Genomic DNA, 12005 nt, shown 5'->3' with positions numbered 1-12005 from the left:
AGAGCTGGTCATCGACTTCAGGAAGCAAAGTACTGTACACACCCCTGTCAGCATCAACGGAGCCGAGGTAGAGATGGTGAGCAGTTTCAAATTCCTAGGGGTGCACATCACCAAAAATCTATCCTGGTCCACTCACGTCGACGCTATCACCAAGAAAGCACAACAGCGCCTATACTTCCTCAGGAAACTAAGGAAATTCGGCATGTCCACATTAACCCTTACCAACTTTTACAGATGCACTATAGAGAGCATCCTATCTGGCTGCATCACAGCCTGGTATGGCAACTGCTCGGCCCAGGACCGCAAGGAACTTCAGAGAGTCATGAATACCGCCCAGTCCATCACACAAACCTGCCTCCCATCCATTGATTCCATCTACACCTCCCGCTGCCGGGGGAAAGCGGGCAGCATAATCAAGGATCCCTCCCACCCGGCTTACTCACTTTTCCAACTTCTTCCATCGGGCAGGAGATTCAGAAGTCTGAGAACACGCACGAACAGACTCAAAAACAGCTTCTTCCCCACTGTCACCAGACTCCTAAATGACCCTCTTATGGACTGACCTCATTAACACTACACCCTGTATGCTTCATCCGATGCCAATGCTTATGTAGTACATTGTATATATTGTGTTGCCCTATTATGTATTCTCTTGAATTCTGTTTAATTCCCTTTTCTTCCCATGTACTGAATGATCTGTTGAGCTGCTTGCAGAAAAATACTTTTCACTGTACCTCGGTACACGTGACAATAAACAAATCCAATCCAATCCAAACCTTCTGTGCCACAATCTAGCTTAACCACCATCATAAAATGTGTGGCTTGCGGAGCTGCCAATATACATTCATTTGCTGGACAATGATGCAATGTTTATGGATATTCCAGCTTCAAGATTCTTTGTTATCACCATTTCTCGTCACATGTTTCAAATATTTCAGCGTCTTTTGTTTTCCCATTGGATTCTTTTGTTCCACATGAGCATAAAAGGGTTTGGGAATCCTGACAGTGTCATATTAGTGCGATGAGGATATAAATATGACTGGGCGGCGCGGTGGCTCAGTGGTTAGCACTGCTGTCTCACATTACTGAGGACCCGGGTTTGATCCCGGGTCACTGTCCGTGTGGAGTTTGTACGTTCTCCCTGTGTTTGAGTGGGTCTCAGCCCCACAACCCAAAGATGCGTAGGCTATGTGGATTGGCCAAACTAATTTGCCCCTTAATTGGAAAAATAATTGGGTCCTCTAAATTTATTTTTTAAAAAGGATATAAACATGAAGAGGAGAAACCACCACAATTCCTTAATAGGAGTACAGCAAACAGAATTGCTTGCATTTGAAACCACAAAATCAATAGGTTTGCACTGAGTGCTGAGCTTGTGGCATTTGAGTGCTACAGTGAGAGTTTGGTGACTGAGGGAGTATAAGGGTTATTTAAAGTCTAGTATTTCTTTTATTTAGTTAATTAACTTAAAAGTTGCTGTTTGGTCTATAAGAAGGTGAATTTTGAATCAGCTTTAAACAAGGTTCTACTTGGACTTACTTGCAGCTGGAGCTTGTTAATTAGTTAATTGCATTAGGCCAGTTTTTAGAAGCTAGAGTCACAGTATAAATAGGGGCTAGATACAGTGCAGACTTTGTTTGCACTGAGTGCTGAGCTTGTGGCATTTGAGTGCTACAGTGAGAGTTTGGTGACTGAGGGAGTATAAGGGTTATTTAAAGTCTAGTATTTCTTTTATTTAGTTAATTAACTTAAAAGTTGCTGTTTGGTCTATAAGAAGGTGAATTTTGAATCAGCTTTAAACAAGGTTCTACTTGGACTTACTTGCAGCTGGAGCTTGTTAATTAGTTAATTGCATTAGGCCAGTTTTTAGAAGCTAGAGTCACAGAATAAATAGGGGCTAGATACAGTGCAGACTTTGTTTGCACTGAGTGCTGAGCTTGTGGCATTTGAGTGCTACAGTGAGAGTTTGGTGACTGAGGGAGTGCTGAGCTTGTGGCATTTGAGTGCTACAGTGAGAGTTTGGTGACTGAGGGAGTGCTGAGCTTGTGGCATTTGAGTGCTACAGTGAGAGTTTGGTGACTGAGGGAGTTAGGTGAGGAGGGAGTAAGGTACTCCTTTCATTTAATTTCCTATATTTATCAAAGAGCGTGAAGGGAACCAGGAGTTTAGAGTACAGCTGACTGGGAGCAGAGTCGGAGGGCGGAGGTCCAGTTGGTCCACAGGGCAGCTAATTCTGTAAAGTAAGAGGGGATGGAGGCTAGGGCAGTTGCATGCTCCTCCTGTAGGATGTGGGTGGTGAGGGATACCACTGGTGTCCCCGCTGACTATACCTGCGGGAAGTGCACCCAACTCCAACTCCTCAGAGACCGTGTTAAGGTACTGGAGCTGGAGCTGGATGAACTTCGGATCATCCGGGAGGCAGAGGGGGTCATAGAGAAGAGTTACAGGGAGGTAGCCACACCAAAGGTACTGGACAAGAGTAGCTGGGTTACAGTCAGGGGAAAGAAAACTAACAGGCAGACAGTGCAGGGATCCCTCGTGGCCATTCCCCTTCAAAACAAGTATACCGTTTTGGATGCTGTTGGGGGGGATGACCTACCGGGGGAAGGCCCCAGCGGCCAGGTCTCTGGCACTGAGTCTGGCTCTGGGGCTCAGAAGGGAAGGGGGGAGCATAGAAAAGCAATAGTAATAGGAGATTCAATGGTTAGGGGAATAGATAGGAGATTCTGTGGTCGCGAGCGAGACTCCCGAAAGGTATGTTGCCTCCCGGGTGCCAGGGCCAGGGATGTCTCTGATCGTGTCTTCAGGATCCTGAAGGGGGAGGGTGAGCAGCCAGAAGTCGTGGTGCACATTGGTACCAACGATGTAGGTAGAAAAAAGGGTGTGGAGGTAATAAACAAGTTTAGGGAGTTAGGCTGGAAGTTAAGGGCCAGGACAGACAGAGTTGTCATCTCTGGTTTGTTGCCGGTGCCACGTGATAGCGAGGCTAGGAATAGGGAGAGAGTGCAGTTGAACACGTGGCTGCAGGAATGGTGTAGGAGGGAGGGCTTCAGGTATTTGGATAATTGGAGCGCATTCTGGGGAAGGTGGGACCTGTACAAGCAGGACGGGTTGCATCTGAACCAGAGGGGCACCAATATCCTGGGGGGGAGGTTTTCTAGTACTCTTCGGGAGGGTTTAAACTAATTTGGCAGGGGAATGGGAACCGGATCTGTAGTCCAGCAACTAAGGTAGACGATAGTCAGGACGCCAAAGCACGTAGTGATGCAGTGGGGAAGGTAACAATGACAAAGGAGAGTACTTGCAGGCAAGGAGATGGGTTGAAGTGTGTATACTTTAATGCAAGAAGCATCAGGAATAAGGTGGGTGAACTTAATGCATGGATCGGTACTTGGGACTACGATGTGGTGGCCATCACGGAAACTTGGATAGAAGAGGGGCAGAAATGGTTGTTGGAGGTCCCTGGTTATAGATGTTTCAACAAGATTAGGGAGGATGGTAAAAGAGGTGGGGGGGTGGCATTGTTAATTAGAGATAGTATAACAGCTGCAGAAAGGCAGTTCGAGGGGGATCTGCCTACTGAGGTAATATGGGTTGAAGTTAGAAATAGGAAAGGAGCAGTCACCTTGTTGGGAGTGTTCTATAGGCCCCCCAATAGCAGCAGAGATGTGGAGGAACAGATTGGGAAACAGATTCTGGAAAGGTGCAGAAGTCACAGGGTAGTAGTCATGGGCGACTTCAACTTCCCAAACATTGAGTGGAAACTCTTTAGATCAAATAGTTTGGATGGGGTAGTGTTTGTGCAGTGTGTCCAGGAAGCTTTTCTAACACAGTATGTAGATTGTCCGACCAGAGGGGAGGCCATATTGGATTTAGTACTTGGTAATGAACCAGGGCAGGTGATAGATTTGTTAGTGGGGGAGCATTTTGGAGGTAGTGACCACAATTCTGTGACTTTCACTTTAGTAATGGAGAGGGATAGGTGCGAGCAACAGGGCAAGGTTTATAATTGGGGGAAGGGTAAATACAATGCTGTCAGACAAGAATTGAAGTGCAGAAGTTGGGAACATAGGCTGTCAGGGAAGGACACAAGTGAAATGTGGAACTTGTTCAAGGATCAGGTACTGCGTGTCTTTGATATGTATGTCCCTGTCAGGCAGGGAAGAGATGGTCGAGTGAGGGAACCATGGTTGACAAGAGAGGTTGAATGTCTTGTTAAGAGGAAGAAGGAGACTTATGTAAGGCTGAAGAAACAAGGTTCAGACAGTGCGCTGGAGGGATACAAGATAGCCAGGAGGGAACTGAAGAAAGGGATTAGGAGAGCTAAGAGAGGGCATGAAAAATCTTTGGCGGGTAGGATCAAGGAAAACCCCAAGGCCTTTTACACATACGTGAGAAATATGAGAATGACTAGAGTGAGAGTAGGTCCGATTAAGGACAGTAGCGGGAGATTGTGTATTGAGTCTGAAGAGATAGGAGAGGTCTTGAACAAGTATTTTTCTTCAGTATTTACAAATGAGAGGGGCCATATTGTTGGAGAGGACAGCGTGAAGCAGACTGATAAGCTTGAGGAGATATTTGTCAGGAAGGAAGATGTGTTGCGCGTTTTGAAAAACTTGAGGATAGACAAGTCCCCCGGGCCTGACGGGATATATCCAAGGATTCTCTGGGAAGCAAGAAATGAAATTGCAGAGCCGCTGGCAATGATCTTTTCGTCCTCGCTGTCAACAGGGGTGGTACCAGAGGATTGGAGAGTGGCGAATGTCGTGCCCCTGTTCAAAAAAGGGAATAGGGATAACCCTGGGAATTACAGGCCAGTTAGTCTTACTTCGGTGGTAGGCAAAGTAATGGAAAGGGTACTGAGGGATAGGATTTCTGAGCATCTGGAAAGGCATTGCTTGATTAGGGATAGTCAGCACGGATTTGTGAGGGGTAGGTCTTGCCTTACAAGTCTTATTGAATTCTTTGAGGAGGTGACCAAGCATGTGGATGAAGGTAAAGCAGTGGATGTAGTGTACATGGATTTTAGTAAGGCATTTGATAAGGTTCCCCATGGTAGGCTTATGCAGAAAGTAAGGAGGCATGGGATAGTGGGAAATTTGGCCAGTTGGATAACAAACTGGCTAACCGATAGAAGACAGAGAGTTGTGGTGGATGGCAAATATTCAGCCTGGAGCCCAGTTATCAGTGGCGTACCGCAGGGATCAGTTCTGGGTCCTCTGCTGTTTGTGATTTTCATTAACGACTTGGATGAGGGAGTTGAAGGGTGGGTCAGTAAATTTGCAGATGATACGAAGATTGGTGGAGTTGTGGATAGTGAGGAGGGCTGTTGTCGGCTTCAAAGAGACATAGATAGAATGCAGAGCTGGGCTGAGAAGTGGCAGATGGAGTTTAACCCTGACAAGTGTGAGGTTGTCCATTTTGGAAGGACAAATCTGAATGCGGAATACAGGGTTAATGGTAGGGTTCTTGGCAATGTGGAGGAGCAGAGAGATCTTGGGGTCTATGTTCATTGTTCTTTGAAAGTTGCCACTCAAGTGGATAGAGCTGTGAAGAAGGCCTATGGTGTGCTAGCGTTCATTAGCAGAGGGATTGAATTTAAGAGCCGTGAGGTGATGATGCAGCTGTACAAAACCTTGGTCAGGCCACATTTGGAGTACTGTGTGCAGTTCTGGTCACCTCATTTTAGGAAGGATGTGGAAGCTTTGGAAAAGGTGCAAAGGAGATTTACCAGGATGTTGCCTGGAATGGAGAGTAGGTCATACGAGGAAAGATTGAGGGTGCTAGGCCTTTTCTCATTAGAACGGAGAAGGATGAGGGGCGACTTGATAGAGGTTTATAAGATGATCAGGGGGATAGATAGAGTAGACAGTCAGAGACTTTTTCCCCGGGTGGAACACACCATTACAAGGGGACATAAATTTAAGATAAATGGTGGAAGATATAGAGGGGATGTCAGAGGTAGGTTCTTTACCCAGAGAGTAGTGGGGGCATGGAATGCACTGCCTGTGGTAGTAGTTGAGTCGGAAAATTTATGGACCTTCAAGCGGCTATTGGATAGGTACTTGGATTAGGGTAGAATAAGGGAGTGTAGGTTAACTTCTTAAGGGCAGCACGGTAGCATTGTGGATAGCACAATTGCTTCACAGCTCCAGGGTCCCAAGTTCGATTTCGACTTGGGTCACTGTCTGTGTGGAGTCTGCACATCCTCCCCGTGACTGCGTGGGTTTCCTCCGGGTACTCCGGTTTCCTCCCACAGTCCAAAGATGTGCAGGTTGGGTGGATTGGCCATGACAAATTGTCCAAAATTCTATGATTAACCTAGGACAAAAGTTCGGCGCAACATCGTGGGCCGAAGGGCCTGTTCTGTGCTGTATTTCTCTATCTAATGGCAGTGAAATACAGTCAAAGAATCACAGGCAAAGAATATTTTTTTAGGGCTGCAGGTATTTCAAAATTGCAGCAAATTACCAGATAGTGTTCAATGTGCTGCAGCAAAGAGAAATCACGAGGGATCTGATTTTTGTATCAACGGCTTTTTTCCGTAAGCTGGATACGATCATTTCAGATATTGTGTGGGCGGGCAAGGTGCCAACGTAAAGAGGGTCCTGTTATAGAGACAGAAGGGGGGCTGACATTGCCAAACTTGCTGCATTATTATTGGATGGCGAACGTAGAGAGGGTGAGGCGGTGGTGAGAAGGAGAGGGGACAGAATGGGTGAGAATGGAGGAAGAATCTTGTAGGGGGTCCAGCTTGAGAGCTATGATGACGGCAGAGCTGCCACTGATGCCAAGGGATAATACGGAATGTCCAGTGTTGCAATCCACAGTGAAGGTCTGTAACCAGTTGAGGAGGCACTTTAGGATAATGTGGATGTCGGTGTTAACACTGTTGTGCGAAAACCATGGATTCGAGCCAGGGCACTAACAAGGATCGTGGAGGAAGAAGTCGGCCAGACCTGAAAATGGGGGGGAAATTGTATATTGTGGTGCGGAGTTTGTTCCTCAGACTGTTTATGTTTTGCAACCGTTTCAGTAAGTTTGGAATAAAATACATTTTTTTATTTAAAAAGGGCCCTGCTACAGAGGCAGAAATGGGAGTTGGCGCTACCAAATTTGTTGCACTACCAGTAGGCAGCGAATGTGGAGAATGTGAGGTGGTGGTGGGAAGAAGAGGAGTTAGAATGGGATTGGGTGGAGGAAAAGTCATGTAAGGATTCCAACCGGAGGGCCATGGTGACTGTGGCACTACCGCAGGTACCGAGGAGATATACTGAGAGCCCGGTCGTAAGGTCCACGATTAGAGTGTGGAACCAGCTGAGACTCTTTAGGATGGAGGGGAGGTCGGTGTTACCACCGTTTGTGTGAGAGCCACGATACAAGCCAGGGGAGACAGGTGGCATGTGCAGGAGGTGGAGTGAGGTGGGGTTGTTGAGGGCAAGAGATTTATATTTGGAGGAGAAGTTCGCAAGTTTGGAAAAGCTGCGGGAGAGGGTAGACCTCCCAAAGGGAAGTGAATTTAGGTACATACAAGTGAGAGACTTTGCACGGAAGATGCGGAAAGGATTTCCCCGGCTGTCGAAGTATGCCCTATTGGAACGACTGCTGCATCCGGACGTGAAAGGGGAGGGTAGGATTGGGGAATATTATGGGTGGATGGGGGAGCAGGGGAGAGCGCAAGTGGCAAAGATCAAAGAGAAATTGGAGGAGGAGTTGGGGGGCGATAGGTTGGGGGATGCACAGGGTGAATTCGACCTCCTTGTGTGCGATGATGAGTTTAATGCAGTTTAAGGTGGTACACAGAGTGCACGTGACTTGGGCGAGAATGAGTGGGTTCTTCCATGGGGGTGGCAGACAAATGTGAGAAGTGCGGGCGAAGAGCTTATGTTCTGGGGGTGTGAGAAGTTGGAGAGGTACTGGGCTAGGGTGTTCAGGACGCTAGCAAGGATTGTGGGGGTAGAGGCCAGGCCCGGACTCTATGATGGCAATTTTCTGGGGTAATTGGAAATGCAAGAGCTGATGGAGGATGGAGGGGAGGAGATCGGTGTTGTGGCCTTCGCTGAAGGTTCACCTAGGGTGGCAAATCTTGCACATACGAAATTGTCCACTTTCCTCATTTGCTGCTACATTCACAGTTTTTGGCTTTGGATGTAGCTTAAGTAGTTGATTTATCAGTTTAAAATCAAGACTTTTGCCACTCCTGCTATACTATTTTCAAATTACTCAAGAAATTCACTTCATAACTACCTGGTCTTCCTTATTGTCTAGAATTAAATTGTCTTAAGTTCCTTTGAAATATACACAGTGTCAAGTACAATTGCAGCTACATAATCAGTATTCACTTAAGATTGCATAAACTAATACACTCACTAAAAGTCTATCTACATAAAGCTCATCTCACAACTCAAACAGTAGCAAACACAAAATGTTGTTTCCCACTATGCTTCTCTTGTTTGTGAAAGGATACACCATGGAAATTGAAGATGTAAATAAAGGATCATCAATCTAGTGCAAAACCAACATTGATGCATTCATAAATTACTTGGGATGCTTTCAAAATGAAATGGGTATGGAATGGGAAAGTTGGGTTTTTCGCAAGGCAAGTCGGAACAAACATTTGCAAAGACCACAAAGCTGCAATCGATAACTACACTGCTGGGGTACAGGACAGGCAGATTAAGCAGGTCCCAGATGGGACTGATCATACGGAGACTAGTCATCACATGGGTGTGGACTTAAATTCCAAAGAGGCATACATACACATATGCACAAACTGCAGACCATGAAAAACAGGCACTGGGTGCGAAAGGAATGCAGGTTTAACCTAAGGATTTATGTATCCATGAATTATGAAGTCCACCTGACGTACATGTTGAATTATGTTGAATTTGGCTAGGATGGGCACAAGAGCCTTCCCTTCAGGTGTGATTCATCAGTCTTCTCAAACACTTTAATCAAAACAAACTTTATTCTAAGAACTCAGTTAACAGTTATATAAAAACATACAGCAAGAATTTTTATCAATTACAAACATAAAGACACCACCCAGCTACCGTAATCTATGTATACCACTTAATGAATTCCCTTAACTGTTCTAATTCAAAAACAAAATCCACCAAACCAAAAATCCCTATTCAAGGGTGTGGCACAGCACACTGTATTCTCACTTGAATGAGACTGGCTTTCCCTGAATATATCATTTAAGTTACCAAAGCAGGTAGTCACAACCTGTTTACTTCTGGAACAGATATTTAAAATAAGAATTGAGAGAGACAGGCCAAAACACTTCTTTCTCATTGTCTGTAGTCCACAGCAGTCAAAAACTGAAAGCAAAACTTTAGGGGAGATGTCAGAGGTAGGTTCTTTACACCGAGAGTGGTGGGTGTGTGGAATGCACTGCCAGCAGAGGTGGTGGAGTCAGAGTCATTAGAGACATTTAAGAGACTCTTAGGCAGGCACATGGACAGCAGTAAATTGAAGGGGTGTAGGTTAGGTTGATCTTAGTTTAGGATAAATGGTCGGCACAACATTGTGGGCTGAAGGGCCTGTACTGTGCTGTACTGTTCTATGTTCTTCTATGAAACCAAAAACTTCACACAGCCACAGCCCAGCTCCACCCACACACTGACATCTCTGAAGCCATGTGATAAGACAGAAATCTTTCTTAAATGGACACTCGCATGACACAGTCATGTAGTGTAAATAGCAGAAATAGGTCTAACTCCATTAAAGGAAAAAATGCTTCGGCCAGATTTTAAGATCAACGGTGAATCAAAGCTGCTTGCTGCTGCCTTCGAAGTCAGTCTCACTGAGAGATCTACTAATCTCTATAGTGAGAATTTTACCTCTCAACATGCAGTGGATTGCAGCATTCTTCAACAATGGGGATTCCAGCATGGATCTGCATCGATGTCAAACTCTCTAATCACTTTCAAATCCCAGGGGAACTGCCTCCAAATTTGTGTTAAACGAAGCTTAGAGGTGAATTCATGTGAGAATGGCAATCACAATGTGAGCCAATATGCCCATAAACAGACAGTCTAAGACAAAAACAACAGATTCAAATGTCGATTGAAAACATAAATAAAGCAGCAAAAGTGTAAAAGCCTTTATTCAGTTGGTTCACATCTTTTGCACTGCAAAAGGCCAGGTGTTAGCTCTGGAAAAGCTCTGCAATGTTTTTCTGTTGCTTACTTCCACAATACAGTCCGCCATGTCATCAATGCAGTCACACATATTAATCCTAAAGTTGTGGCGAGCTTCAGAGGTTTCAGCAAACACTGATTGTTCTGTTCTTAATCAAAAAACCCTGCGCAAATCAGGGCTTTATGTCACATTTAATAAATTTTATCTAGCTGCTGGATTACTAAAAATATAAACTTTGGTTGTCTTTTCAAACCACTTTCGACTCCTTGAACAATCAAAATAAGCATTACTCAGACATGTGCAACTAGAATTTAATCAGTACAAGCCAAAGTTAAATCATTTTCAGAAGTCGGAACAATTTAGAACTCACTGCGCAGTCTTAATTGGGACAGGAAAAGTTAGCAATTTGACAAACTGCAACAAACATTGTAAGCTGGTCATATTTTTCTGTTCTACAATCCCTCAAGAATTCTTTCATGGGATGTTTCTGATCTGAGTGTACACTCCTATCAGCTAATTTTATTATTGAATTTCTGCAAATGGAGCAGTTTTCTTTCCCCCCCACCTTCAAATGTTTTCTTCAGAATCCACAAGCAGTAAACTGCGAGGGACCACCATTTACATCATTCAGATGTTACAAGTTCAATTTGATGTCCGTGTGGAGGTTACACATTCTCCCCGTGTGTGCACGGGTTTCCGCTGGGTGCTCCAGTGTCATCCCACAGTCCAAAGATGTGCAGGTGAGATGGACTGGCCATATCTAAATAGTCCTTAGGTTGGGTTACGGTGATAGGGCGGTGAATTGGGCCTAGGTGGGGTGCTCTTTCGTGGAGGACTCGACGAGCCGAATGGCTCCTTCTGCTCTGCAGAGATTCTATGATCATATGACAATCATCTGGGGAATGCGGAGGGAGAAATCTACAGATGTTAATTTGGTTTCAAAGCGGATGCATTTGACCACAGCCAATTGGTATGCCTTAATTGGTATGCCTTAAGACTTTGTGCGTCAATGAGACCATTGTAACTTCGAATATACTTTGCCATTCATGTTAAAACTTAAAATATGTGTGTAATTGTTGAGATGGGGGGGGGGGGGGGGGGGGGGAGAGAGGAGGGAGGAGTTAAGGACTATTGTATTCTAATCCAGCTTTTCAATGTTTAATTTTTTTAACTTAAAAATGTATTTAGCGGTCTTGTGATTCAGTTCCTCCATGTTTGATAGAAGAAATAAAAGTTAGGGTCTTTTGAGCCAGGGTTCCATTCAGGTACCTTCCTGTCCAGTTAGATCAAATGGGATTGCAACATCCACCATTCGGAAAATCTTAGAAGCAATTATTAAAGATGTATGACAGGGCACATGGAAAAATTCAAGCCAATCAGGCAGTCAAAATGGTTTTGTGGAAGGGAAATCATGTTTACCCAATTTATTTGAATTCTTGGAAGGAGTCACTTGCGCTGTAGATAAAAGGGAAACCAGTGGGTGTACCATACTTAGATTTCCAGAAGGCATTTGATAAGGTGCCGCATCAAAGGTTATTGCGAAAAATAAAACCTAGGTGGAGGGGGCAACATATTGGCATGGATTAACTATTAAGTTAGCTGACAGGAAATAGAACTGATACAAAGGAGTCTTGTTCTAGTTGTGCAGGATGTGACAAGTGGTGTGCCACAGGAGTCAGTGCAAGGACCTCAACTTCTTACAATTTATGTAAATGACTTGGATGAAGGTACTGAAGGTTTGGTTACTAAATTTGCTGACAAAGGAGGCTACCTACCCACATAGGTAGGTTAAGTATGTGAGCAACAACATTTGGCAAATGGAGTATAATGTGGGCAGGTGTGAAATTGTAAAGCAAGGG

At 44.8% G+C, this 12005-nt stretch overlaps 1 protein-coding gene across 4 annotated transcripts in view; it reads right to left on the bottom strand.

Annotated features, from left to right (window-relative positions):
• Positions 1–12005, bottom strand: part of fancm (FA complementation group M) — a 174282-nt gene that overhangs the window by 108231 nt on the left and 54046 nt on the right. The gene's annotated exons all lie outside the window — the stretch shown is intronic.

Source organism: Scyliorhinus canicula, chromosome 2 (assembly GCF_902713615.1).
Source record: "Scyliorhinus canicula chromosome 2, sScyCan1.1, whole genome shotgun sequence".
Lineage (NCBI taxonomy): Eukaryota > Metazoa > Chordata > Chondrichthyes > Carcharhiniformes > Scyliorhinidae > Scyliorhinus > Scyliorhinus canicula.
Note: the sequence above shows the minus strand (reverse complement) of the source record. Positions and strands in the feature narration are given on the sequence as shown.